Here is a 26,968-nt window from a genome sequence, read left to right on the forward strand (position 1 = left end):
CGAGTTCTGTATGAAAATACGTTATCGTAAATGTGCCTCATGAAAATGGCGAATTTGTAATATATTTCAATTAAAATAACTTAATTCCTTATTTATTCATTTGAACATATCAAATTTTCATCAATTATTTCATATATTTAATATCTTATTTCACTTATTTCAGTCTATTTCGTTTTAGTCGTAAGGTATTGTTTCTTACTGAACTTATCAGTATAATATTCCCTCCTGTGGCGAAAAAGTGATCATATGGACAAGGGGACTGCATGCTTTTTAATGTTGTTACTTGGTCAAAAACAGCTAAAAGCCTTACGTAGTAACACCACCATGCTCCCTTTGAGGTTTCTAAATCATGGGGAGATATCTCTCAACCCAATCCATTGCTTACTAGTATAACACACTAGTATCATTAATGAATAGTATCACAATGAAGTACCTCCACTTCCTGAGCAGTCCCCATAGACATGAACTCAGATCATAAGTTGTTGTGAGGTACGTGCCTCTCTCTCTCTCAAAATCTTTCAAGTACTCACGGGTTGAATTTCAGACCTTATACGACCACTACATGTTACCTCGTTTCTACAAGTTACTTGCATAACATCAAAGTATGAACACAATACAAGTTTATCAGATCAAATTATGTTCACCGTTCTTAAAAACTGAAACACAGGAAAATGAAATAAAATGGAGGGATACTGAAAAGCATTTGTTGAATTTAAAGTTTAACTTAATGACTAAAGGTTAAACTTATCAAAGAGTAATTACAAAGATGATTGAAATGAATTACTCAAAGGGAATTATACCTCAACAGCACTCTAATGAACGAAGTTACAACAAAGTTCAAAGGATAAGGGTTACCACCCTTTCTAAGTCCACACACACACACATCACTACACAACACCAGATTCCAGGCCTACTCGAAAGTTGAGCCAAGAAGCTGTACGTTCTGTCCTGCATTCAGTTTTTATTGAGGAAAAAGAGACAAGTTATACAATAGCCACGAATACAGAAAACAGACTTACAAAGTTCAAATTAACATAAAACTAAGAAAATTCTCATGTTCACTATCAAAACTAATTTCCAAATATAACATTGCGCAATTTCAACATAGCTGTTAAATGTAGTGAATTAATTGGTGGTGTGTGACAATACAATTTTGGGCAACGTCGCGCCCATACGCGTATATGGCCATAGATGGGCGCGCAGAGGGGCGAACAACTACCCTTCTTTTCCCCTCCCGATCCCTTGACCTCTCCTAATGGCTTCTCTGGCGAGAGATACGCAAAACGATCTAATAACACCTTCGACTGTTACTATACGTGGTGCAACATGTTCACCACGAGCAATTTCATATATAAAAATGAATTATTATAACCAAAACAGTACTCTAGACTTCATGCTGGAATCATGGTAAAAACCAGACAAAATAAAGTAAGAGTGTCATTCTCGAATTAGATGTGGTTCTTTCACCCTTATTATGATGTGCAATAGAAATGTACATATTTCTACAAAATACATAATCATGCGTATGTTTGGATTTCACATGAATACAGATACAAATACGGTAACATAGTTCTTGTCTGTCGATTACCTGACAGGCGGCAATTCACAACAAATCAAATCAATAATTTCTTATAAGACAGACGACACTAATAATTCTACAGTACGAGATAGATTGTACAGAAACAAGTGAATACACAAAACATCAGAAAAAACTGTGAGAGGAATTTCTCACATTAGTCATTTACAAAGGAAGTTCTGCCTCAACACTTCTGACTGGTTAGCTTAAAACAAAATACGGTAATATACAGTAGTTAAGTCAGTCCAGTGTGTCCAGTGGGCTAATACGAAGCATTAAGATTTTCTAATGCTTTATCTCATTCTTTGTGGAATATTAAAACCATGAACATATCAGTAATAATCAAATAAAACTGCACCTAATTTTCACTGATGTTTAATGAGGAAATCAATCTTTTTATTTCCACTAAGACTCACACTTCATGGAAATATTCAAGCTTACAACTACATATGCATTAATGCTGAATACCAAAAGGAGAAAAATTCATGTCAACCCATAACAAAACTCATTCATAATTTGGAAATCATACAAAATGTACACAGGAACAAGAAAAGCGAGGGAGACACCAGAAAATTTCTTAACCTAGTAACAAACAGTGTTCAATGAATACAGGAGTAAAAGAAAAAAATAGAAATCATTTATTTTACCTCTGAATAACAGTTACATGATGTCACATCCAATTCACTATAGTCAAAATATTCTGGTACTGAAAACAAACTTCTTTGCAAATAAAGAGCCATCACCTGAGTTTTCAGTAAGATTCCTCTCCAAATTCTGTTTCTCTTCTTTGATTAACAGTAATGATAACGATTTTCAGTTGCCATTTTCACAGGATGCTCTACGTACAATACTGAATCCTAATGAGAATCTGGTGTAATTTTCCTGTTTGGAATACTCAGAAATAAAAAAAAAGAGTAAACACATAATCCTAACAGCACTGTCTGAACCGGAATAACTTCATTGTAAAGATTAATTGGATCCTAAAAATATAAATATGATTTTTCCTTTTAATAGTCCCTTAGTTTGCTGTTGTTATTTTACAGATTTTGCAAATAAGTTCACAACCATTATCTCCGCATCCAGTGCAACTTACTTTGGGATGCAGAAGCTTAACAAATCAGTCAGCACTGTACAACTGAACATCATCTTTGATGAATGACTTTGCTTGGGCATTTTGACGCCTGAAAACACTATTTTGGCATTCAGAACCAATGGCTGTGATTTGGAGATTAAAAGGCAATAATATAACACAGTGTAAAAGAACAATATCTATCCTCCATGAGTTCTCACATATGTCATGAATCTATGGGAGAAAAATTTAACACTGTATGAAAGAATGACATCTTTCTTCCACGTTAACACATTCTAAGATGGACCCAATGAAAAAAAAATGTCTTGAGAACCATGTGCACATACAGTATATGACTTCTTTCTAGTATGAGTATTTTGAGACACCTCAATTAAAAATACCTCCTTTGGCATTCATGAGACATGATGGCTTCTCTCCAATATGGGTCCTCTTAAGGTTTTTGAGAGCAATGGAATACTAAAAACCTTTTTGGCATTCAGTAAATTTAATTGCCCTCTACATATCATGAATTTTCATGAGTAATCTCATAGCATTTGAAATTTGTCTCTAACATTTTTGACATTAAGACTGGAGATTGTCCTCTCTACAATGATTTCCAATGCGTACTTTGAGAATTTCATCATTAGAAAAACTACTTGGACAAAGATTAAGTATACTGTTTCTGTCGGGTATGAATTCTCATGTGTTCTGAGATGACTTTCATGAGAAAAACTTCTCTGACATACAGAGCAAGTGAATGGTTTCTATCCAGTATGAGTTCTCAAGTGTGTTTTGAGATTACTCTGACGGGAAAAACTTCTTTGACATATAGAGCAAGTATATGGTTTCTCTCCTGTATGAGTTTTCATGTGTCTTGTGAGTCTACACGATTCAGAAAAACTTCTTTGACATACTGAACAAGTATATGGTTTCTCTCCTGTATGAATTCTCATGTGTGTTTTGATATAACTTTCACAAGAAAAACTTCTTTGACATACAGAGCAAGTATATGGTTTCTCTCCTGTATGAATTCTCATATGTGTTTTGAGATGACTATTTTGAGAAAAACTTCTTTGACATATTGAACAAGCATATGGTTTCTCTCCTGTATGAATTCTCATGTGTGTTTTACGAGAACCTTCACAAGTAAAACTTCTTTGACATACAGAGCAAGTATATGGGTTCTCTCCTGTTTGAATTCTCACATACGGTTTCTCTCCCGTATGAGTTCTCATGTGACTTGTGAGAAGACTTGACAATGGAAAACTTTTTTGACATACAGAACAACTATAAGGTTTCTCTCCCGTATGAGTTCTCATGTGTCTTGTGAGAAGACTTGATAATGGAAAACTTTTTTGACATACAGAACAACTAAAAGGTTTCTCTCCTGTATGAGTTCTCATGTGTCTTTTGAGATGACTTGATAATGGAAAACTTTTTTGACATACAGAACAACTAAAAGGTCTCTCTCCTGTATGAGTACTCATGTGGGATTTCAGGTCGCACTTCTGTGAAAATGTCCTTTGGCATTCAGCGCATGTTAATCGCTTCCTTGCTGTGTTGCTTCTCTTTGAAAATACATTCAATGTTTTGTAATTATTTTTGTCAGTCTCACTAGACAAATTATCATTAAGTATTATTCCACACGATACGAATGGTATGCAAGAATCCTCTGCTCTATCCAAATGGGTATTGTCTTCTGCAATAATTTTCTTTCCACTTTCTTCATCACAGCTTGGAAAGTCGTCATCATACTTTATAGACTGAGATGAACAGTTCACATCAATTTCACTATAGTCAAAATATTTTGGTTCTGCCTTGACTTCTAAGGGATCTGCACATAAAGAGCCTTCATCTGTGTTTTCAGCAAGATCTTCCTCCAAATCGTCCTTCTCTTCTTTGATTAATGGCATTTCCACAGGATGTCCTATGTACAAAACTCAATCCTAGTTTGGATCTGATGAAGTTTTCCTGTTTGGAATAGTCTGAAATAAAATGAAAAATCTGAGAAAAATATGTTCTGAATAGCACCATTGATAACAAACACAGAATGAGAAATTCAAAATAATTTCATGTTTTACAGTACAGTATGTGCTTTTTTCGACTAAAATAAGCATCCTCTGGAAAAACAAATACTGTATCACAAAGCAATGATCATTTGAACACAATTTATCTCAAAAGAAATAAAACAGCCTTGGATTCTGTTTGGAATCAACAAATTTATTCAGGCCAAAGTTGGTTGACAATTCAACCAGCTTCTGCCTGCGCCACAAATTCCCGACTTACTCTAATTTTGACAATCAAATGAACAGCATCTTTCCTTCGTGAGTTGGGAGTATTATAACTATTTACAGAAGAATGGCATTTTCTTATACGAATTGCATGTGCATTTTTAGGCGGTTCTAATGAAAAGGCTACGTGGACAACCAGTGCATATAAATTTCTATCTAGTATGAGTTTTCATGTGCCTTTTGAGAACATGGTATAGAGAAAAACTCCTCTCCTGTATGGGTTCTCTTATGTAATTTGAGAGGACATTAACGATAAAAAAAAAATTTTTTGGCAATCAGTGCAAGTGAAAGGCCAGTCTCTCCAGTATGAATTTTCATGTGTAATTTCAGGCTATTCAAACATGTATAACTTTTTGGACATTCAAAACAGTGAATGGTTTTCTCCAGTATGATTTCTGACATGTATTTTGAGACTTCCCAAATCAGAAAAACTACTTGGACATAAAGAGCAAGTGAATGGTTTCCCTCAGCTGTAAGGGTTCTCAGATGCATTTTCAGATTACTGGAATGAGAAAAATTACTTTGACATACTGAGTAAGTGAATGGTTTCTCTCCAGTAGGAATTCTCATGCCAGTGTTGAGATGGTTGAAGTGAGTAAAAGTATTCTGGCATTCAGTGCAAGTACTATATATGGTCTCTCTCCAGTATGGATTCTCATGTGAGATGACAGGTGAGAAAAAGTGCGTTGACATTCTGCACAAGCTATTGGTTTCCCCACCACGTTGGTTTTCCGTAAAAGAAACAATATCCATATTTTTGTCATTACTTTTATCAATAGTACAAAATGATTTCTCACAAAATACTTTTCTGCAAGACTTGATATGTGAGAATCATCAGCAACTGCAGTAGGCAGTGGTATATTTTCTTCTCTAATACTCTTCTCTCCACATTCCACGTCAAAACTTAGATGGTCTTCTTCGCTCATTTATATTCTGGCTCCCACTTGACTTCTCTGCAAGACTCTACAAATAAGGGTCCATCTACTGTGAATTTGGTATGCTCATCCCCCAAATTGTCATTTTGTTGTTTGATTAAAGGCAAAACTGAGTTTTCAGCTTCCATTCTCAAAGGATGTTGAGCATGCAGCTTTGAAACAAAGTCAGTTTCACTGAGGTCAACAATTTTTCAATCAGGCTCTCAAAAAACCTACATCTCACAGAACTGCTGGAATGAGAGGAAGCACTGAGGTCAACAATTTTTCAATCGCCTTACCACAAAATCTACATCTCACAGAACGGTAGGTTGCATCCAGGTCTTGCAAGTTCAAAACAATCCTAGCTCATTTACAGCCTGCTTTCAATGACTGCATATCAAATATTCTTTTAAAAAACAAGACTCCTCACACCACAAAGGAATCAATATGGCACAGGCACAAAATTATATCAGCTAAAAACATTTCGTAAGACCAAATGCACTTCTTAGCATCACAAATTATTTCTAAATTAAAAATGTTATGTAGAGGCAAATAAAATATTTTACAGTAATTCATTGTCAAATATTTTCAATTTCTGATCTTTTTTCTTCAGTATAAAAAAATCCTGTGCAGTATTACATTGGCAATATGAGGTGAACAACAAGAATGCTATGAAAATCTTCTCAACACTACAAATTTTTAAAAGTAATTTGTATTTTTCCTAAATTACAAACCTGAAGGTCTTTAGCTTGTGAACTTTGAAATATGGCAGTTAACCACTCATCGGCCCAGGTATCAGAATGATGGGTGGCTGAGGTGGGTCACAAATGTAAAGACCTTCAGGTCTGTATATTAGGAAAAATACAAATTACATTACAAATTTTTACAGTAGTTTGTTCCTACACAAATACAAACCTTCGGTCTTTAAACAGGAGACTTACCCTTTGGTGGGTAGATTCTGAATAAATCTCTGAACCGACTGTTATTTCTGCTCACCTGGGCCTCTCTTTCTGGTCTCGAAGAGCTAAGGGAGGAGTCCCATACCTCCGATCTGTGTTCAACCACCAGATTTCTGGGCCTTTTGAATTAACACGTTTGTGTCATTATTTCAAAAAGGGCTTAGATGAACCTAAAGTGTCGAGACAATAAAAGGCTAAAACAACCAACAGGTTTATTTTATTATCAGCCCCTCTCTCTCCTTGCTAGAGAAAGGGGGAGGACTTCCATCTACTGTAATAATCTACTCTAGATTATAGACAGGGTACAGGCAGTCCCCGGTTTATGACGGGGGTTCTGTTTTACACCGTGTCGTAAACTGAAAAATCATTGAAAATCGTCAAAAATCCCAAGAAAACATTACTTTTAATGGTTTGGTGTATTGAAAACAATGTAAACTGCATTTTTATTGAGGCTTTCATAAAAAAATTCAAAATTTTGATTATTCTGCCGTTTTGGAGCCATATTTCTTCCGTCGGATCTGCGTACGACACATCGCAACCCTGGAACATGTGTTGTAAACGGGAAATAATTTCCGATGAATATATTAGAAAAGCGTTGTAACCTTGGAACATCATAAACCAGACCCATCGTAAACCAGGGACTGCCTGTACTGTACTCAGTTATGTAGGCTCACCTGCATGACACGCCACTCCAGCGGTGACGGTTCGCCACCTGCCTCTCTTCTACAAGAGAGGAAAGGTAAAGGGAAAAGGGAGGAGGCCAGTCCCTCACTCACATGATCTCTTTGCTACCATGCCTTAGGTGCAATGCTACCTGTCCCTGTAGGGAAGCCGGGTGAGCTACACAATTTGATGAGCAGCCAACACAGGACCCGAAGAAAATGTGTCCGAGGACCTGTGGGCAACGTCCCGAAGGGAGAAGGACGTGAATGTGGATTGTCGAGACCACACACTCACCCTTAATACCTGTAGAGCCTACAGGTTCTTCTGGAATGCGAGGGACGGACAAATGTCCCTAACCTCGTGAGGTCTTACTCGGAATGTACGCCTGTCAAACTCGTCAGATGTAGAGTATGCTCGCTTGATTATCCCACGAAGCCAGAAAAAAATTGTGTTCTTGAACACCACTTCTTGGTTGAGCCACCACTAATGAAGAGTCACAGATACTCAGGCCTGAGATGTCCAGTCATTGTTAGATAGTACTGCAGCACTCTAACTGGACACAGTAGTATCTTGTCCCAATCACTGCCAACAAAGTCTGTTAGGGAGGTGATTGAAGGGGATTCGAAACTAGTGTCAGAGACTGGAGGATTCTGAGTCTTTGCTACAAGTTCCAGAACAAACTCGAGTGTAACAGATCTCCAGCCCTCGAGTGCAAGCATCGAAGGAAAAGTCATGAAGCTCACCGACTCTCTTCGCCAATGCCAGGCAAGAAAGTCCGTTATCTGCTGGAAAGTAGCTCCTACAGGAGAGAGACCCCGTTGACACCAAGCACAGGAGACGGGCCATTTCTCCCGGTACCCAGCCACAGAGGATACAAAGGTATCAAGATATCTCTGTTGTTGTGTGGCGAGAAAAAATGTGCTCACAAGAGATGCTGGATAGTCTCCAGGCATGAAGTGACATTATTTTGTCAGCTGGGTGCCAAGGGGAATCTCTCAGTACTTCGGAAAGTAGAGCTAGGCGGTCTGGATACCACTTGGCATGTGGCCACTTGGAATCCACCAGGGTCATCCTGAGATTCAGGGTGTTTAAGACCCTGTTGATCACCAGAAGAAACAGACAGAATGGAGGGAAGATGTAGGCCTCGAGACTGTCCCAAGGGTGCTGGGAGGCATCTTCTATAGCTGACAATGGTTCTGGAACGATAGAACAGAACACCGGCAGCTTCTATTGTGCTGAGCTGCAAAGAGATCTATCATTGGGAGATTCCAAAGATTGGATAATCTCTGCAATGTCTGGGTGTAGGGACCATGTCTCTATTACCTGACCTTGGTGACTGAGCTTGTCTGTCACAAGGTTCCATTTCCCCGAAATGTACCTGGTTGACAGCTCTATTGAGTATCCTACCACCCACAAATGCACCTGCACTGCCAACATGTGGAGCTGATGGTGCAAATTGCTCATGTTTATTGAATTATAATTTTAAATTCAGTCGTTTGCCATCAGTACATTGATGTGCTGTCACATAATTAATCTCCTTCTTGCACTCAAGGTCCAAGTGTAAAAAACATGTTGACAACCATACCAGTTCGGCTTTAAAGCAAACCACTCAACCGACACCTGCATCTACATCCTGAAAGAATTGCTGAACTATTACCTATCATCAGCCTCTCCTGTTTTCCTATGCTTTGTAGATGCGAGAAAAGCATTTAACAGAGTAAATGACCTGAAGCTCTTCCTGAAGCTGCACAAACGAGGCACACCTCTATATCCACACATGCCTCTCTCTTTGGTATGATGAACACCATTTCGAGATACCTCAAAAGACGTATCCCATGCGATTGGGCCCAAGCTGACACAAGGATGAACACAAGTGTGAACACCTGGGGAGTGGTCAAGAGGCTGAAACAGAGTGCCCTGAACTAGAACACCGCTTCCCCGAGGATAAAACAAAGGTACTTGCGAGAGGACAGATGGATGGGCATTTGGAAATACACATCCTTCTTCAAGTCCACCATGAGCATGAAGTCATTCTCCCTGATGGAGATGTGCACCGAGCGTGCTGCTTCCATTGTGAACTGAGTCTGACAAACGACTCGGTTCAAGGGAGAGAGGTCTATGATCAGTCTCCAAACCCCCGAGGCTTTCTCTGAGAGAAAGATGCGGCTGTAAAAACCTGGGGACCAATCCAACACGACTTCTACAGCACCCTTTATCAACATCACTTGCAACTCCTTGAAGAGATCCTTCAGCAAACCGGAAATGTAGGTGAGGAGATGGACTGCGTTTTAGTGAGAGGTGGTCGAGACTCGAAGGGAAGCAAGGAGCCCTCCTGAAAGACATCCACTACCCAGGTCTCGGCCCCATGTTGCACAATGGCTCGACAGGCACCCCGCCCCCAAAACAACCAATGGCAGCAGCTGGAGGGGAATGCTGCCCCTAGCATCCTCCCTTCTTCTTCTTCCCTTTGCCCCCTTCTCCCGACTGGAAAGGGGGTTGAAAGGGATGCGATTGCACACCTTTCTTGGCATAGGAAGAAGAAGGCTGAGCGTTCCCACAGGCACCCTTCGAAGCCTGGGTCTCCTTAGGGACCGAGGAAGTGTTAATCTGACCTGAGGGTAGGGCCGCAGTGGCACATGAAGACCCAGAGGTCTTTGCCACTGCCTGGTGAACAAGGAGGTCATTGTCTTCAGCACATCTCTTGTCCACACCAGCATCTACCAACTCTCTGGGGAAGAGAGAGGCAGAACCCAGCAACATCGCAGTTTTTAAAAGTATATTGTAATTTTCCTAACTAAACAAACCTGAGGTCCTTTACATTAGGAATTACTCACGGCAAAGCTGGACACGGCTTTAAACTCTTGAGCATGGTGGTTAGGCAGTAACTACCGTCAGGTAGGCGGGAATACCCGCCTGCAATGATGTAAACATTCCAGTTTGCCTTTCGGCCCAGGTTTCAGATTGAGGGGTGGCATGAGGCGGGCATAAAAATGTAACGTAAAGGACCTCAGGTTTATATAGTTAAGAAATATACAATTTACTTTTAAAAATCGTGATTTGTTCCTGCATGGTATACAAACCATCGGTCCTTTACATTAGGAAGACTCACTGGTTGGAGGGAGGAATCTGAGTGAGTCTCGTCAACTGACTGGAGTTCTTGCCCAGAGACAAGGTTATTCACCTGATCGAGTACTGTACCCCATCAACAAGCATAGACCACAGCAACACCAACGAAACCATTGTAGACCGTGGGCCCGCCATAGACCCCCCTTCCCCCCAGGGATTTTTGCACCCCCTTTTTTTTTATTCTTTAGAGATCATAGAATCAGAATCTGCTTGTCTACACTTCGGCTGTTGGTGATTTTGGCCGTAACAGCGGCCATCTTGAATTCATATTGGGGGCAAAAGGAAAAAATATTACTAATAATTTTTTCTGCTTATATCTTTGTGATATATATTTTCATGGGTTTTTTGGGCCAAGGAATTCATTTTTTATAGTTCTAAGCCCCTATCATCAATATTTATCAAAGTACTTGGTAATACTAAAATTGATGATTGCTGAGAATATATGAGCACAGTATATGCAGCAGAGAATATTGATGAAAATATATTCTTAATGATTTTGCACTGTATATTCATGACAAGAATCTTTGTTATTTTTAATGCAATAATGTCTTGCATCTTTCTTAAGTTACGATTAATGAGGGTTTTATTTACTTTTAGGTATAAGAACTCATAATGGCCACTAACACTCCTTCAGATGAAAAGCCATTGAAGCTGAAATCAACTAAAAAGGAAAAATCAAGGTCATCAACAGTATCGAACTAACATGTATAATTCACCCTGAAAGTAATAATTCACCCTGAAAGTAATAATTCAGAAAAGAATGTGAGACCTTTAACAGACCACAGTTTTGATAAGATCCATGAAAAAAAAAAATTGGTCAGACAAAAAAGTGACAAACCGAATGAAAGACTTGAAGCACTACGTGATAGCATTCCAAAAACATTTCTTAAGCATTTACATGGAACTCACAACTGGTGTTATAAGAACTTTACTAATGTTTCCAGAATCTTAAAGAGAAAGTGTACAGCTGATGAAAATCAGGCTACTACCTCTAGATCAGAGAGTGGAAGGACAATGAGAAAAGTACAAGCCCCAACACCCCTTTCTCCTTCGACTGCTTGTTTAATGTGCAACAGGTACAGGAAAACGGTGAAGGGGTGTATCGAAATTCCCACCAAATGCCAAACGGAAACAGCTGAAGATACAATCAGAGGAGCAGCAGCAGCAAGACTGAGGGACTCCAAGACGCTGGGCCAGATTACCGATTATGACCTTCAGGCAAGAGGAGCACGTTATCACCCTACTTGTAGAAAACATCACTCTAGATTACAAGAACGTAATTATAAAGCAATGGAAAACCCTACAGTAAAATAAGAAGAAGAAGCTAATAATGCTGTCTTAGACTGTATATGCCAGCACGTTAACGAAAACATCATAAAAGGAGCAAATGTTGAAAGGCTGTCAGTGCTAAAAGAAAAGTACCTACTCTTCTCGCGAGAGCAATTTCCAGGATTCTGCAGTCCTCAGTACAAAACTTATAAGCTAAAAGATAAACTGTTAAAAAATTTTGGTAACAAGTTACAGTTTGGCAGCCAAATTATAAGAGTGAACTCGTATATTCCTCCAATGTTCATCAGGGTCAGGCTATAGAAGTGGCTGCTTCTGAGTCAAAGAGAATTGTGGAGGCCGCTCTGATTTTAAGAAGAGCCATTTTGGATGGCCAAAGAGGAGCTCCAGAAATGCCTTGGCCACCAACTAAAGATTTTTTGCTTGGAGAAAATATGAAAGTACCCGAACTTTTACAAGAATTTTTAAGTTTGATTGTAGGTGGTTTCCAAAGCAGCTGAGACCACTGAGATACCACACCAAAGCATCTACTCTTAGGCATGACATTGCAGTGTCTTACAGGCAGTGCAGAAATTGTAACACTATTGCATCACTTTGGTCACTGTGCATCATACTCTTGCTTGCTTGAACTGGAGACTGCAATGTGTGATAGTATCACAGAGACAGAAAGAATTCTTCCAAGAGGCATTCAGGTGGAAGATAACAGAGTGACTCATTTGTGTTGGGACAATTTTGACTTAACAGAAGAAACATCAACTGGAGATGGAACAACTCTTCACTGCTTATGGGACTGTAATCCAAGAATTATCATTCAGTGAAAATGACAACATGTCTAAAGTTGTAGAGAAAAGCAGTAATCCTCGGACTAAGAAATGATCGATCAGCTTTATACCTATGGAAATGGAACCATGTTTTTTTAAACCAAACGCTGAACCAGTATTTGCACCGTCTTTGCTTACCTCGCCCAATAAAGATGTGAATGATGTTGCTAAGTTATCTGACTCTCTGTGGTTGCTCAGTAGAGCCATGGCAAAGGCAGGTTGGAAATCTTTAACTGGGAGAGTAGTAGAGTATATGCCTCCAATTACTGCGCCAGTCACAGAACATGCCACTGTACAGCACATACTTAAATTGTCCCAATTAGCTTCCAGGGAGGTCAATCAGCAATATACAATTGTAACGTTTGACTTAGCAGTTGCTAAAAAAGCATATGCAATTGTGTGGCAGGATCCGAATGCATTTGGAGATGTTACTGTTAGGTTAGGAGTTTTCCAAACAACATGTGCATTTCTTGGAGTGATTGGGAAACACATGTGTGCAAGTGGTTTTGAAGAGATTTCAATTGAGTCAAGAATATGTGTCAGTGGTTCTATCAACAAAGTAATTTCAGGAAAACACTATAACAGAGCTATGTGTGTTCACAAGACTTTGCTGGAGGCTTTAGAGCGCCTTCTTTTACAAAGTTCTGAATCAAATGTAACAACCCTCTGGAGAGGAGGAGCTCGGGATATAATGGAACATCTTGCACATTCCCCAAGCAGAGAATTGCTGGACGAAGCATTGGCCAATGAAGATTGCACTGCAATGATTCAACAGTACAATATTTTTAAAGAACAACTCAGAAGAGGATAACATGGGAAAACAGCTAAGTTTTGGATTGATTACATGGACAAGGTTCTTCTTGTGTTGTGCTTTGAGAGGGCAACTAAGAGAGCAACTCTGATTTACACATATCTTGCTTAGAAACAGTTATGTCCGATGTTCTTTTGTTATGACCAACCAAACTATGCTAGGTACACAACGATCTCCATGCTTTCAATGCTCAATCTGGATAAATCTCACCCAGGAGCCAAGGAACTGCTGCACCATGGCATGAGTGTGAGTAGGTCAAACGTTAGGTGTCGTAGACACGCAGTGGACACCACAACAGAACAAACTATAAATCGCCATGCAAAATCAAGTGGAGGCATAATAGGATTTGCTTTTGCATTTAATTCATCATTTATTTTAGATGTCATGTGCACTTTTATTTCTTAAGCATTAATATCACCAAAAGGAATACTTTAATTTATTGTACCTGTACCACAAAATTTATTAAAAACCCGGTAATATTTCGAATCCTCTCTTTTCTAATAAAAACCAAAGATTTATTGGGCTAAAATCCTATGATTTAATCTAATTTGCCTTTTGATGAGAAATTACATCAAATTACATTACCTATTCCTTGCCCACTTAGTTTAACCTAACACTTTTGAAATTACATTTTTAAAAATGATTTTCAAATTTTGGATGTAGCAGCCAAAATCTCGACATCTCAGAGTGGAGAAAATCATACTCTGAATCAACTGACTCTAAAGAAATAAAAAAGTAGAGTCTGCAAAGATATATTGGTGGGGGGAAGGGGGGAAGCAACTGGTCCATGCTCCACATAAGAAATGGCTGTACCCAAGGATAAACCACCTCCTAAGCAGTGAAGATAATTTTTCTCATGGTATATATTTGCTTCTATTTTGGACTAAACAGACATATTATATACGAAATAGCATCTAAAAAACCTGCTCTTTATGAATATTCCAATTCTAACACTCTATCTCTTCACTGAAAGAAAGGAGAGCAACTATAATAATATAAATTTTTCTTGAGAGTAAAAAATTTATATTTAAACCTAAATAACGTATTGACTCCTATTTTTTTCGATGAAATAAACCATTTCATTTGATTCAGCGTACTTTAAAACCCACAATTCCTTTCCATTTTCATATAGTTTTTTTTTTTTTTTTTCTGTGCATGACAAAAAAGCTAACATTATTTTTTTTATCCAATTTTTGTCCTGAATATTTTTCAATTTTTGGCTGTAGCCGCCAAAATCACCACAATCCAAAGTGCAGACAACCAGAATCTGAATCTATGGACTCTAAAGTATAGAAAAAATGTGGTCTGCAAAAATCCCTTTTGGGGGAGGAGGGTTTTGGCTGCTGGCCCATGGTCTACTGGTTCCTTCTTGGGACCTCACAAGATTCGATGCGTGAAAGATGATCCACATAAGAGGCCATGGTCCCTTCCCCAAGATCACTGGGCTGACGAATCAGCACGATGATCTCTGCAAAGGTCCTCTGTATCTTGGGGGTGTACGCCTCCTGGGGAAGAGGATCCTTTAGTCCTTCCAGGGTGCAGTCCTCCTGACCTACTCTTCCTGCAGGAGGAGAACCTCAGCAGACCCATGGGATCCCTCCTCAACTACTAGGGCATATGACCGAGCCGGTCCAAGAACCAAACTCGGGGCTTTTAGGCCTTCGCAGTCGAACTCCAAGGAAAAGGAAACTTGTTGAAGTCCCTCTTGTCCGACTCGCGCCTCCCGGTAAAACCCCAGGCAGTTGAAGGGAGAGGTGAGGGGGATTGAGTACTCCTGCCTGTCCTGCTAGAAGAACCAGCAGGAGAGGTCACCAACCCCCGGTGGTGAGGCGGTACAGGTCTAGGAGAGCGCTTATGCCTTGGCGAAGTGCTGTCCTGAGGAGAGTGGAGAGGTTCACCTGAGCACCACCCTCCAGTAAGTGAAGCCTATCATGTGAACAGGATCGGGGCCTGACCAGAGTCGACGTTTCTGCATGCTTGGACACCAAGTTGGGCACCTGGCTGAGCACTTGAAGCAGTGCTGGCAGGAAGTGTCGAAACACCTGCATGTTTTGACACTTTCTCTCGTCCTGTGCCTAAACCAGAAGGGGGAGCGGACTCGCCAGTGTCAATTTAGGGTGCCCGAGATTCCATGGAATCCCGAGCACTCGGCATGACTCGGCCCAGCCAAGCACCTGATACTCCCAAATCTCGTACAAAACAATCAACAGGAGAGGTTTCCTCTCAAGTGTCCGAAGTATTTCGGGAAGAGACAGGCACAGTGCCAGTCTTAGAAGTGGACTTCTTCGAACCGGTATCGGGAACACGGGCCTGGGAGACCTGCGCACCAGAGGCTCCTGAGATGCGAGGCCCCGGCAGGGTACGCGAACTGGATCTTGAGCCTGAGGGCCGGAAAGAGCCAACGAGAGATCCCACTGCCTACCCTGTGGAGGGAGGCAGCCCCTTAGAAGTCCCGGAGCATGATTTCTTAGCAGGGAGAGAGGCAGCCTCCTTCTTCTTTGGCCTATGAGCCTCAGAAAAAGAAGGGGAGGAGGCAGCAGACAACGAAGTTGATGACAAAGAGGACAATGGCTACGACACCTTACGGAACCTATTCTTCGACTTCTTCTTCAACATCATCTTCAGAATGGTGGTCAGGTCCCCAATCCAAGTGGGAGCAGCAGAAACCACAGGAACAGCTGGGGCAGCAGGAGAATCAGGAACAGCAGGAGCGGCAACAGGATCAACCAGGGCAGCTGGGGCAGTAGGCACAGCAGGAGCAGCCCAGACAACAGGAACAGCATGAGCCGCCAGGGCAACCGGAGCAGCCAGGACAGGAGGCACAGCAGTAGTCAGGACCACAGGGATAACAGGAGGCATAGACATCACAAACTGGGGTGCCGAGGCATGGACAGCAGCCTGGTCCACCACCACCGGGGATATCAGTGTTGGAAAATGTGTCGATACCGTTAAAGGAACCTTTGTAAATGCCATCATGGTTACCATGGTCGTCATCGGGGTAGTTGCTGCATGGGTGACCACCGGGATATGCCTCAGGTGCGCCAGGATACCCTGCACGGATGGAGAGCCCAAGAGACCCAAGGAGATCCACGGTTCCTGGAGCTTAGCTGCCACGACTGAAGAAGCAAGCAAAGTTGGGTGAGTAGAGGGAGTCTCCTCTCGCTCCGAGGGAAAAGTTTCCCCCTCGGAGCAAGTGGAGGCCCCCGATAAGAGTTCGTCTTGACCCCTCTCCCCCCAGCACTCTTCACTCAGCAAAGCAAATGAAGATGACGAGGAAGAGCTCACTCCCAAAGAAGAGACAGCCAGAAGGGGAAGTTCTCCAGGTGGAAGAAACGAGGAAGAGGGGTCAGCTATCAAGGGCGTAGTTGGAGGCATATATCCATGGATGACGCCTTGGTAGCCTTCCTCCTATACTGTTTCCTCCCAGTAAACAAGCAGATTGAGGATTGCAGTCATGCCCCCCGCAAGTAGTGCAGGGGGCATAAGAGTCAAACATCGATACGCGATCAGAAGCGGGTACAACCCTTGCCACCAACACCAGGCCATGAACGCTGGGTGACGGCCTTCCAAAGAGGACTAAGTGATTCGTGGGTGTGCGTAATACAGAAATAGTATCAAACGCATAGATTCACTTAAGAACAAACAAAAACCAGAAAGATCCCACCAGGAAAACAGCGTAACAGCAATCAGGGCAGAGAGCTACCTTACATATCTGCATTGCATGACGGCCAAAAGCAAATTGGAATGTTTACATCCAGGCAGGCGGGACTCCCGCCTGCCAGACAGTAGTTAACTGCCTAACCACCTTGTTTGAAAATTTAATGAATGTTTCCAGATTCGCTGAAAGTAATTCCTAATGCAAAGGACCGAGGGTTTATATATCATGTAGGAACAATTCACTGGTTCCTGCAATTGCCATAAACTACACTGGTGTCACAGTGCTCTGTTCTTGACAAGTTGTGCTACTTATACAACTCTAGCAAAAGCTTCGAAGCACTGCATCCTATTTTTTACTTTACGAGTAGGCTATTATGCATTTTCCACAGGAAAAATGCAATTACGATAGTTTTTCATATGATTTTTACTAATCCGACAAAGTGTGACACAAATGTTCTATTACTAGCCTACTATAGCTTCCCAATTTCTATGATGATTCTTGTACAAACCCCTTTCCCTACTTTTCTCGACAATGTCATTTCCCCTCTTACCCCTATTCTCTCAACCAACCTCTAGCCTTATCTCCGTCGTAGACCTTTGTTTTAAATATCTTGATAACTGCGTATTTTGTTTTAGTACAGCGGCCGAGTCCTTGCTTTCAACCTCTCATTCCTCTGAGCCTATAACTTGCCGCTTTTTGCCAGTTACTTGCGAGAATTGTTCTGTCAATTATCCGGAATTTAACGTTTATCATTACAGCAATTACAAGATGTTAATTCAGTTGGGTCAAGATCGCCATCTTTTAAAAAACCGTGTTTTTACTCTCAGTGCGGTAGTGATTGCAGGCTGGATTTGCAGTGTCAGTAGCCTACTTTAAAATAGGATTCCTAGACCCTAATACCAGGTTTCACACTTTTTGGAAGGCGACTGCTGATTTGTACCCTCCTAGTCCCTAAGATAAGTCTGTGTTTTTTTTTTACGTTTATTTTAAGGGGGTTTTAACTCCACGCCTGTTTTTACCTCGGAAATTGGTTTTTCCTATACTTTTAGGGCTGATGATAAAGGAGACACATTTGTTTGTTTTCGCCCATCTGTCAGTCACCGCTTATCTCTACCCAATAGTAAAGGGGGATTTCGGGAATTCAATGTTCCAGGTGGGGGAAAACACGCACAAACGGAGTGGACATATTTTATGAAAGCTTTCTACATAGAAGTACTGTTGGTAAAGGAGATGATGTTTTATTTTTTGTCGCCCTATTATTCTCTAAGCCTCTGCTCATTGCTAGGTCGAGTTTCCTACCTTCCTAATGCATTCCTGCATAACCCCCCACCCGCCTGCTGTTTCCCCATTCCCCTCAGCAGATATCTGTACGTTCTACACCTGCGCCGAACCTTCTCCCTACCCACTCTTCTGCTTTTCACCTTCCCCCGCTTTCCGCCCCTCCCTCCCCACAACGAATGGCTCCCTCTCGTTTTTACTTCTCCCAAGAACGCTTCCATAACGTAAACGTGTCCGCTTCGCTTGTGCGTGTTCTCCCCCACCCAAAGCCCCGAATTCCCTCGGTTCCCCTTTACCATTGGGAAGAGATAAGGGGTGAATAACGGCCGGACGACAACAGAGAAACGCGTTTCCTTCACCGGCAGCCCTAAAAGTAGAGGAAAAACCAGTTGCCGAGGTAAAAACAGGCGCGGAGCTAATACTCCGAAATACCGAAAAGTGGTCAAAGTCAAAATCAGACACTCAAATAAAACCAGTTCAATCAGATGAAAAGTAACCGAGGCAACGACTCCTAGCCTAACCTAACCTGACTTTGAGCCTAACCTGGCCCAAGAGACCTGGGTAAGGTTTCAATTTGCTCAACCACAAAAAATTGAAAAGCAAATCTGTCAAAACGAAGCCCAAATACTTAAACCAATTTAATATAATAAACGAAGCCCGGTCTACTCTTAGAATTGCATAGGGCTGGTTAGCCTACGCTTTATACCATTACAATGATCAATCCCGAAGCAAAAGCAACCGCTAGGCAGCGACTTCAAGGCCAAAACACAACTTAAATAACGTAAATAACGAAAACAACAGAATTAACGCGCTAAATAACGGTTTATTAACGCTGGCAATCGTAACCTTGGCGGTCCGACCCCGAAGATGCCTCTCTTAATCCCACCATATTTGACTCGAAAACTTTATAAACTAACTTTTAACTCACGAATTCAACTTCAATCGTTGATTTGCATCGGTTGACCTTCAATTCGATCGTTCAGTTCAAATTTCCTGGTCGAAATTGATCGATTCCTCCGGTTGATCGTGCGGTGTTAAAGTTGACGTCTCCACTATTTGTTTACATCCGATACTCGGCCTCTTTCCACCGAAGGTGATTAGGTCCTTTTACATTCGTTATTTTGGGGTCAAAATTTAACTTTTTAATATTTTAATTCACTATAAATGTAATAAATAGAATTTAGATACATTATTTCAACATAAAATTGAGTTATTTCGTTTATAAATGTAGATAATAAAGCATTTTTGGCCAATCAGATAATTTCTACTGTACGTGTTAAGTTTTGGTATTGTAAATGTGTATCGCAAAAAAATTATACATTTGCTATTAATGGATTAATAATTACGTTTATTACTTTCACTTTGTTTGGTTTTATGTACAGCCCTCCACAGGGATAATTCCCTCTCTGGTGGGCCCTTATACGTTTTCAAAATGAGGTGCTTCTTATATTTCATAATTGGCTTCCAGTCACTCGTATTAAATTGCATGGAAGATTATCAGTCAAAGCCATGATCCGTATTATTTTTCACCTTTGGCACATATTCTTTATATAATGTGCACTTATTTCCATCATATGTTTTCTGTTTAGTATCACTATGGCCTTTCTTTACACAATTTTTACACTTGAAGATGTTGCTAAGCACATTCATTTGATTTGTGGTTTTCACCACATCTAGGGCAAACTTGGTCATTTCTACAATTTGTTGAGCTATGACCAAATTCCTGACATCTATAGCATTGATGGGGCATGTAACAGTCGTATACTTCGCAATGGTTGCTATGTGTTTTTCAACTTTACAAGAATTTTGTACTTAGTTTTTTTTCTGGTGTGGGGTTAGGGACCACACGTCCATAAGTATGCGCTGATCCTGAACTTGATTACTGCTCAACTGTATATAGGGACATTGAACCTATCCCATTGTAGGGAAAATTCGTGGTAAAACTTGATACTACTGTAGTTGCGTGGCCTGATTGATTCCCGCCAGTCGCCGACCGGGACAGGTTTCTCATACATAAATATACGTAACAGTAGCCAGGTCTTGACCTAACCAGATCTTGCCTACCTAACCTAACTTAGGGCGACGTGCCCTGACCTGGCCTGGGGGCTTTGAAGCAAAACTGATTTTTAATGTGAAGTAGGGATGTTTCAAGCAAAACGGGAATGTTTAGGGTTAAATTTGGATGTTTAAAGTGAAATAGGGATGTTTATGGCAAAATAGGGTGTTTAAGGTGACATAGGGATGTTTAAAGCAAAAATGGATGTTTAATGTGAAGTAGGGATGTTTAAGGTGACATAGGGATGTTTAAAGCAAAACATTGACGTTTAATGTGAAGTAGGGATGTTTAGGGCAAAATAGGGATGTTTAGGTGACATAGGGATGTTTAAAGCAAAACATTGATGTTTAATGTGAAGTAGGGATGTTTAAGTCAAAACAGGGATGTTTAGGGTTAAATTGGGATGTTTAAAGTGAAACAGGGATGTTTGGAGCAAAATAGGATGTTTAAGGTGACATAGGTATGTTTAAAGCAAAAATGGATGTTTAATGTGAAATATGGATGTTTAAAGCAAAACGGGGATGCTTAAGGTTAAACTGGGATGTTTAAAGTGAAATGGGGATGCTTCAGACGAAATGCGGATGTTTAAGAAAAATGTGATACTGATATGACAATACTTATCGAATGACTTACAATATATAATTCTCGTGACTTCACACTTTACTACATAAACAAGTAACAAGGATAATACTTATACTTAGAAACGTCGACTGTAAGTTGTGAGTGTTCCCTAAAGGTTTATAGACACTTGATTGTACTCTTACTGCTACTTTTCCAGTGTTATATAAAATATGAAAGTTGCCATCTTGAACTGATGAGGTTGCATAACATACAACCCATTTTCTTGGTCAAGTCGTCCAATTTGGGAGAACGCTGAATACTAATTCTCTCTCTCTCTCTCTCTCTCTCTCTCTCTCTCTCTCTCTCTCTCTCTCTCTCTCTCTCTCTCTCTCTCTCAGAATAATTCTCTAAATAAAGGACTAGTGTAAGTCGAAAGGCCTTGCAGCACTCCATTTGATTTTGTCTTTATTTATATATGCATCACGTTCCATATTTTCGTGATTCAGTTTATATATATATATGTGTGTGTGTGTGTGTGTGTGTGTGTGTGTGTGTGTGTGTGGTGATAAATGAGATGTGTGGGGATTTAAATAACACGAAGAGTTTCAGTTGCAAAGGCCCAGAGGGGATTTTATTGACAAATTACACTAGTGGTTTACATATCTTCCAGGAGAGATCGAGCAGAGCAAGCGCATCAATATAAATGGTGAACTTGAGTTCTCTTATCTTTTAATATATACTTCATATAAATATTTTAACTCTTTGGAAGCTTAATTCGCCGGCATAACCTACACCATACACCGAAATCTCAAAGATGCCGACTTTCATATTACAGTGAGTTCTAATAATCTATTTGAGATCTCCAGTAGGCCTATAGTTTGAATGAAATTTACTATGACTTTAAAATAATTTAGGGATTGTGTAACTCAAATTTGTAGGCCTAGAGACAGTAATTAGATTTTGTGCTCATTAAAATGAAGTTCTCGAATGGAATTGAGAAAAGGGATCTTTCAAATTACAAATGGAGTGTCTGCTGTTCGTTAAGACCACACGAATAGGGCTGACGTGTATGAAAGATGCATAAAACAAAAGAATTATTCTGAATCATCAATGTTTTGACAGGGAAATAGTACAGTGCCTGAGAGAGGAGAGAGAGAGAGAGAGAGAGAGAGAGAGAGAGAGAGAGAGAGAGAGAGAGAGAGAGAGAGAGAGAGAGAGAGAGAGAGGGAGGGGGTGAGGAATGGGTTGGTATTAGAACCATTCATACAATACCTGGCGTCTGGGAAATGCTGCACCTTACGCTGTGGACTAGTTCTTACGTCCAAAGCGATATATTTCTAATTTTCATACTTACAATGTAAGTATCAGTCACTTAAACTGACTTAAGTGGACAGTAGAGGCCGTGCTCTCATTAAATAGGCCTACTGTCTTTCTGGAGCCAATCTTAACCTCGCCAAAAAAAAAAAGCCATAAGTACGAGGGAAATTAAATTCTTCAGTCGACATTTATTCCTGGATTACAGAGAAGGTGTCCCTGTAGCGGGGGGCGGCAGGTGGGGGAACATGACACCCACAAAGCTATATAAGCAAGGGAGAAGTTAGTCTATTCTGACACAATAGATGGGTGTTCACAACAACCTGAAAAATATAAAAAATGGACATTATGATTTTAAAAAACTTCAAAAAACTTGTTCGAATCCCTCTTATTATTATTATTATTATTATTATTATTATTATTATTATTATTATTATTATTATTATTATTATTATATTATTATTATTATCAAATATAGTACAGTATACATGGAGAGGAGTATGAAAAATTTAATTTGACTCGAAGGGGCGCGAGTGGGGAAAAGTTTGAAGAAGAAAAATAGCTGCAAAGGAAAACGATGATCGGTTTCCTGTCAGAGAGAGAGAGAGAGAGAGAGAGAGAGAGAGAGAGAGAGAGAGAGAGAGAGAGAGAGAGAGCAGGCTGCTTCCACTCAGTACCTGGCAGTTTGCAAGGAACGCTTATCATGCAAAGAAGTGTTTTCATTTAAAGACCTTAATCTTGTGATGTTGCAAATATAAGTGACATTTGTTGCTAATTTATTTTGTAAGTGGAGTAAAGTGAGATTTATAAATACGCTTCGTAATTTTCAAATGTAATTTACATACAAAATCTGACACTTTTAGAAATGGGCAGTTTGTAAGCGCAAGGCGGGCATTTAAACCATGCTGTTTAAGAATTTGTGTTTGTTAAAACTTTCAGAAGGAAGTGGGCAAAATTTGCTCTGCCCATCAGAAGATGATCAAAATTTTAGATAGGAATTATGAATTTCAACATAGGTTTAAAATACGCGGCTGTGTCAAGGCAAGGTCACATTGAAAATTAAATAATATATATATATATATATATATATATATATATATATATATATATATATATATATATATATATATATATATATATATATATATATATATATAAGGCAAAATCACAAAGAAAAGAGAAACAATGGAGTGCTGCTTCAAGGCCTTTCGACTTACACTTAGTCCTTTACTTAGCTAAGTAGGGGACTAGTGTAAGTCGAAAGGCCTTGCAGCACCCCATTGTTTCTCTTTCCTACGTGGATTTTGTCTTTATTTATATATTCATCACGTTCCATACAGACTGAGGATTGCTCATTCAATTTGCCTTTGATGGCTAAGCCCTAAATGCAAAGGTGTAATGAATCATCTCATCAAATACCTTTCATTACCCGGACTTGTAGTTTGGTTAAAATATATATATTCCATTTATGTGTTTGGGTCACAAAATATTCCTTAGTAACTGCTATCTTCCTAGAATATATACTTCAGTTTTAGACTGTTTAAAAAAAAAGGGCAGCATTTTTAATTTCGCAAAGCCATTTGGTCACTACTTCAAACCAGACTTGCTCGAAAAGGCGCATCAGCAAAAATGCTTTCATTATCCCACATTCTTCTTCTTCTTCTTTCGACCTTATTAGTCCTAGTCGCACTGTATAGCAGGATCGAACGCTCGAGTCAACTTTCTCCATCTATTTGTATTCCTTACATCTTCTTTCGCCACTCCCACCTCACCACATCCATCCAGCAATAGCTGCGTGCTCTTAAAAATCGTGCACGTTGGGATGTGCCGTTGCACAGGCGTTATCTCATAACGGCGCTGTCATGTATGTCTTAACGTAAGTGCAAGACTTGTTATATAACGCCGTCCGTAGACGCGTTCAGTTCAAAGCTGCAGCTAGATGTTGCGTAATGCTGTAGAGTATAAGTGTAATCAGTTATTATTGTGTTAGTATCGAATCCGACACATAGGCTTCGATCCTATAAGTTCTACCTCGTGTACGTAGAATATAATTCCTTATTGTGTATCGAGCTCCGATGCTCATATGTCTGTTATGATTCCATTGTATATTCTCTTTTGTAGCAGAGAATAAACACGAGCTGAAAGATATAGATTTATTACCCCTTCATCCTCGGACTTCTCAAATGGACCAGACCTCAAAATAAAACATCATATTTAGCTGAAAGAACGAAGATTTATTATCGTTTTCATCCTCGGACATCAGTGGCGACGAGGATGGGACCAAACCTCAAATACTAAATACATCATATTTACCTTGCAGGTAAGAACGAAGAATTGTAGTAGGTGTTATAAATACCAACACATCAGTGGCGACGAGGATGGGACCAAACCTCAAATACTAAAATACATCATATTTACCTTGCAGATAAGAACGAAAAATTGTAGTATGTGTTATAAATATCAACACATCACTGGCTTACATTCATTTTAGGACAATTAACTCAGACTAGCCTACACATATCGACTCAATCCTGGGAATAGGCTAAACAAGTGTAGCACACTGGCCTAGGTTAATAAACCCCCGGGCTACTCTTAGCTTGGACTGGTACTTGACGTCGTAGACAGACGAATCTTCATTTTGTAGTTAGGGTTGAGGGAAACGCCGACTCCCGCGGGTTGTTTAATGCTTCTCAGTAGGTTACATGTTGTAAACAACTTATTCCTAATGTTCCTTCCATAATTATTAGAACTGCTTCTTACATAGGAACTTATACTGGTTCTTGTACAGATACCCTATACTGGTTCATGTAAGAATGCCCTAGACTGGTTCATGTATTACGAATGCCCTAGACTGGTTCCCTGTAATACAAAAAGTTCATTTAGGACAGCCATCTTGTGCCAAACAGCATGCAGTCCTTAGCCTTGGCTATGCTGTCCTCATGCCTAACTTAACTGTTACATTACACAGTTAGCCTGGCTTTTCATGCATAAGAGGTGTAATTGAAGTCAAGAATTGATATATATTCATAAAATTATGGAAGAATGTCACACATCTTAGCCTACGGTTGGTGGCACTGCAACCACATGCAAGCTCATCATGTTGCAACTTACGTAACATTACCATAACAACTCTCGGTAATTTGCTGTTACATTAAGGCAAAGATACACGAGAACACAATTAAGTGTTATGGCAACATGTACAACATAAACTAAGATATGTGCATACCTTTTACAAGGGAGAAATATGGCATTTCAAATGAAAATAAGGGGAACTACATCCTTCCCCTCTCAAGTCGCCAAACACGTCTTGAACAGTGCGAGTTGAGCTTACACAACTACGCACTTGGTTAAACTTACGCACTTACGTACGCACACTCGATCATAGACAATCTCAGTTTCGAGTGGTTAAGTCAACTTATTGATAAGATGAAAACCAATTCGTTTTTCCAGTCCACCAATTATGAAGGGTATTGTCATTAATTCAAAAGAAGGATTTCCATCATTACAGTATATATATATATATATATATATATATATATATATATATATATATATATATATATATGTGTGTGTGTGTGTGTTTATATTTATATATATATATATATGTATATATATATATATATATATATATATATATATATATATATATATATATATATATATATATATATATATATATATATATATAATATATATATATATAATTGTTTTGTACGTTAGTAGAATTACTAAAAGGACCTCATTCAAAATGGATGGTATCTAACAGAGTATTTATTCAGAAAAAGTTACAAGCTTTCTTGGACAAACAGTCCACATTATCAAGTATCCGTACCTACTGATACCTGATAATGTGGACTGTTTGTCCAAGAAAGCTTGTAACTTTTCTGAATAAAACTCCATTAGATACCATCCAATTTGAATGAGGTCCTTTTAGTAATATATATATATATATATATATATATATATATATATATATATATATATATATATATATATATATATATATATATATATATATATATATACAGGTGGCGTGTCAGGATTCTGGTGCCGTTTTATGTCTCCGAGGAAGCTGCTCCTTCTGTCTTCGGGGATTCTTGGAGATTCCCTGGAGAAGCTGGTTTTGTTCAGTGAGTGGTCATATATTTTGAATAATTCTTCTTCCCTCTCTAATTATATGTATATATATATACATACATATATATATATATATATAATTAGGGAGGGAAGAAGGATTATTCAAAATACGATCACTCACTGGACATAACCAGCTTCTCCAGGGAATTCCCAAGAATCCCCGAAGATGGAAGTAGCAGCTTCCTCGGAGACACAAAATTCCTCCGGAATCCTGACACCGCCACCTGTCGGTTTTGAAATCTAGGGATAGAGCGAAGAGTGTTAATCTGTACTTGACAAAAGATGTTGTTCCTAAGCTTGCTTACTTTCGTGCTCAAACAGTGCTTTGGCTCCGGGGTTAAATTCCCCCGTGGGATTACGTTTTATATCAGTCTTGTTATGCTGTTCATCGAAGTATTTATACTTCGTGAAATGTGCATGGACATATTTCAATTCTTTACTTATTTC

At 39.6% G+C, this 26,968-nt stretch overlaps 1 long non-coding RNA gene across 1 annotated transcript in view; it reads right to left on the reverse strand.

Moving 5' to 3' along the window:
• Positions 1–19,516, reverse strand: part of LOC136828084 (uncharacterized) — a 102,114-nt gene extending 82,598 nt beyond the window's left edge. The window contains exon 1 of the long non-coding RNA XR_010849905.1: positions 19,382–19,516. This is a non-coding gene — a long non-coding RNA (uncharacterized lncRNA). The remainder of the gene's footprint in view (positions 1–19,381) is intronic.
• Positions 19,517–26,968: the final 7,452 nt, after the last annotated feature.

The sequence above is a fragment of the Macrobrachium rosenbergii genome, chromosome 3 (assembly GCF_040412425.1).
Source record: "Macrobrachium rosenbergii isolate ZJJX-2024 chromosome 3, ASM4041242v1, whole genome shotgun sequence".
Lineage (NCBI taxonomy): Eukaryota > Metazoa > Arthropoda > Malacostraca > Decapoda > Palaemonidae > Macrobrachium > Macrobrachium rosenbergii.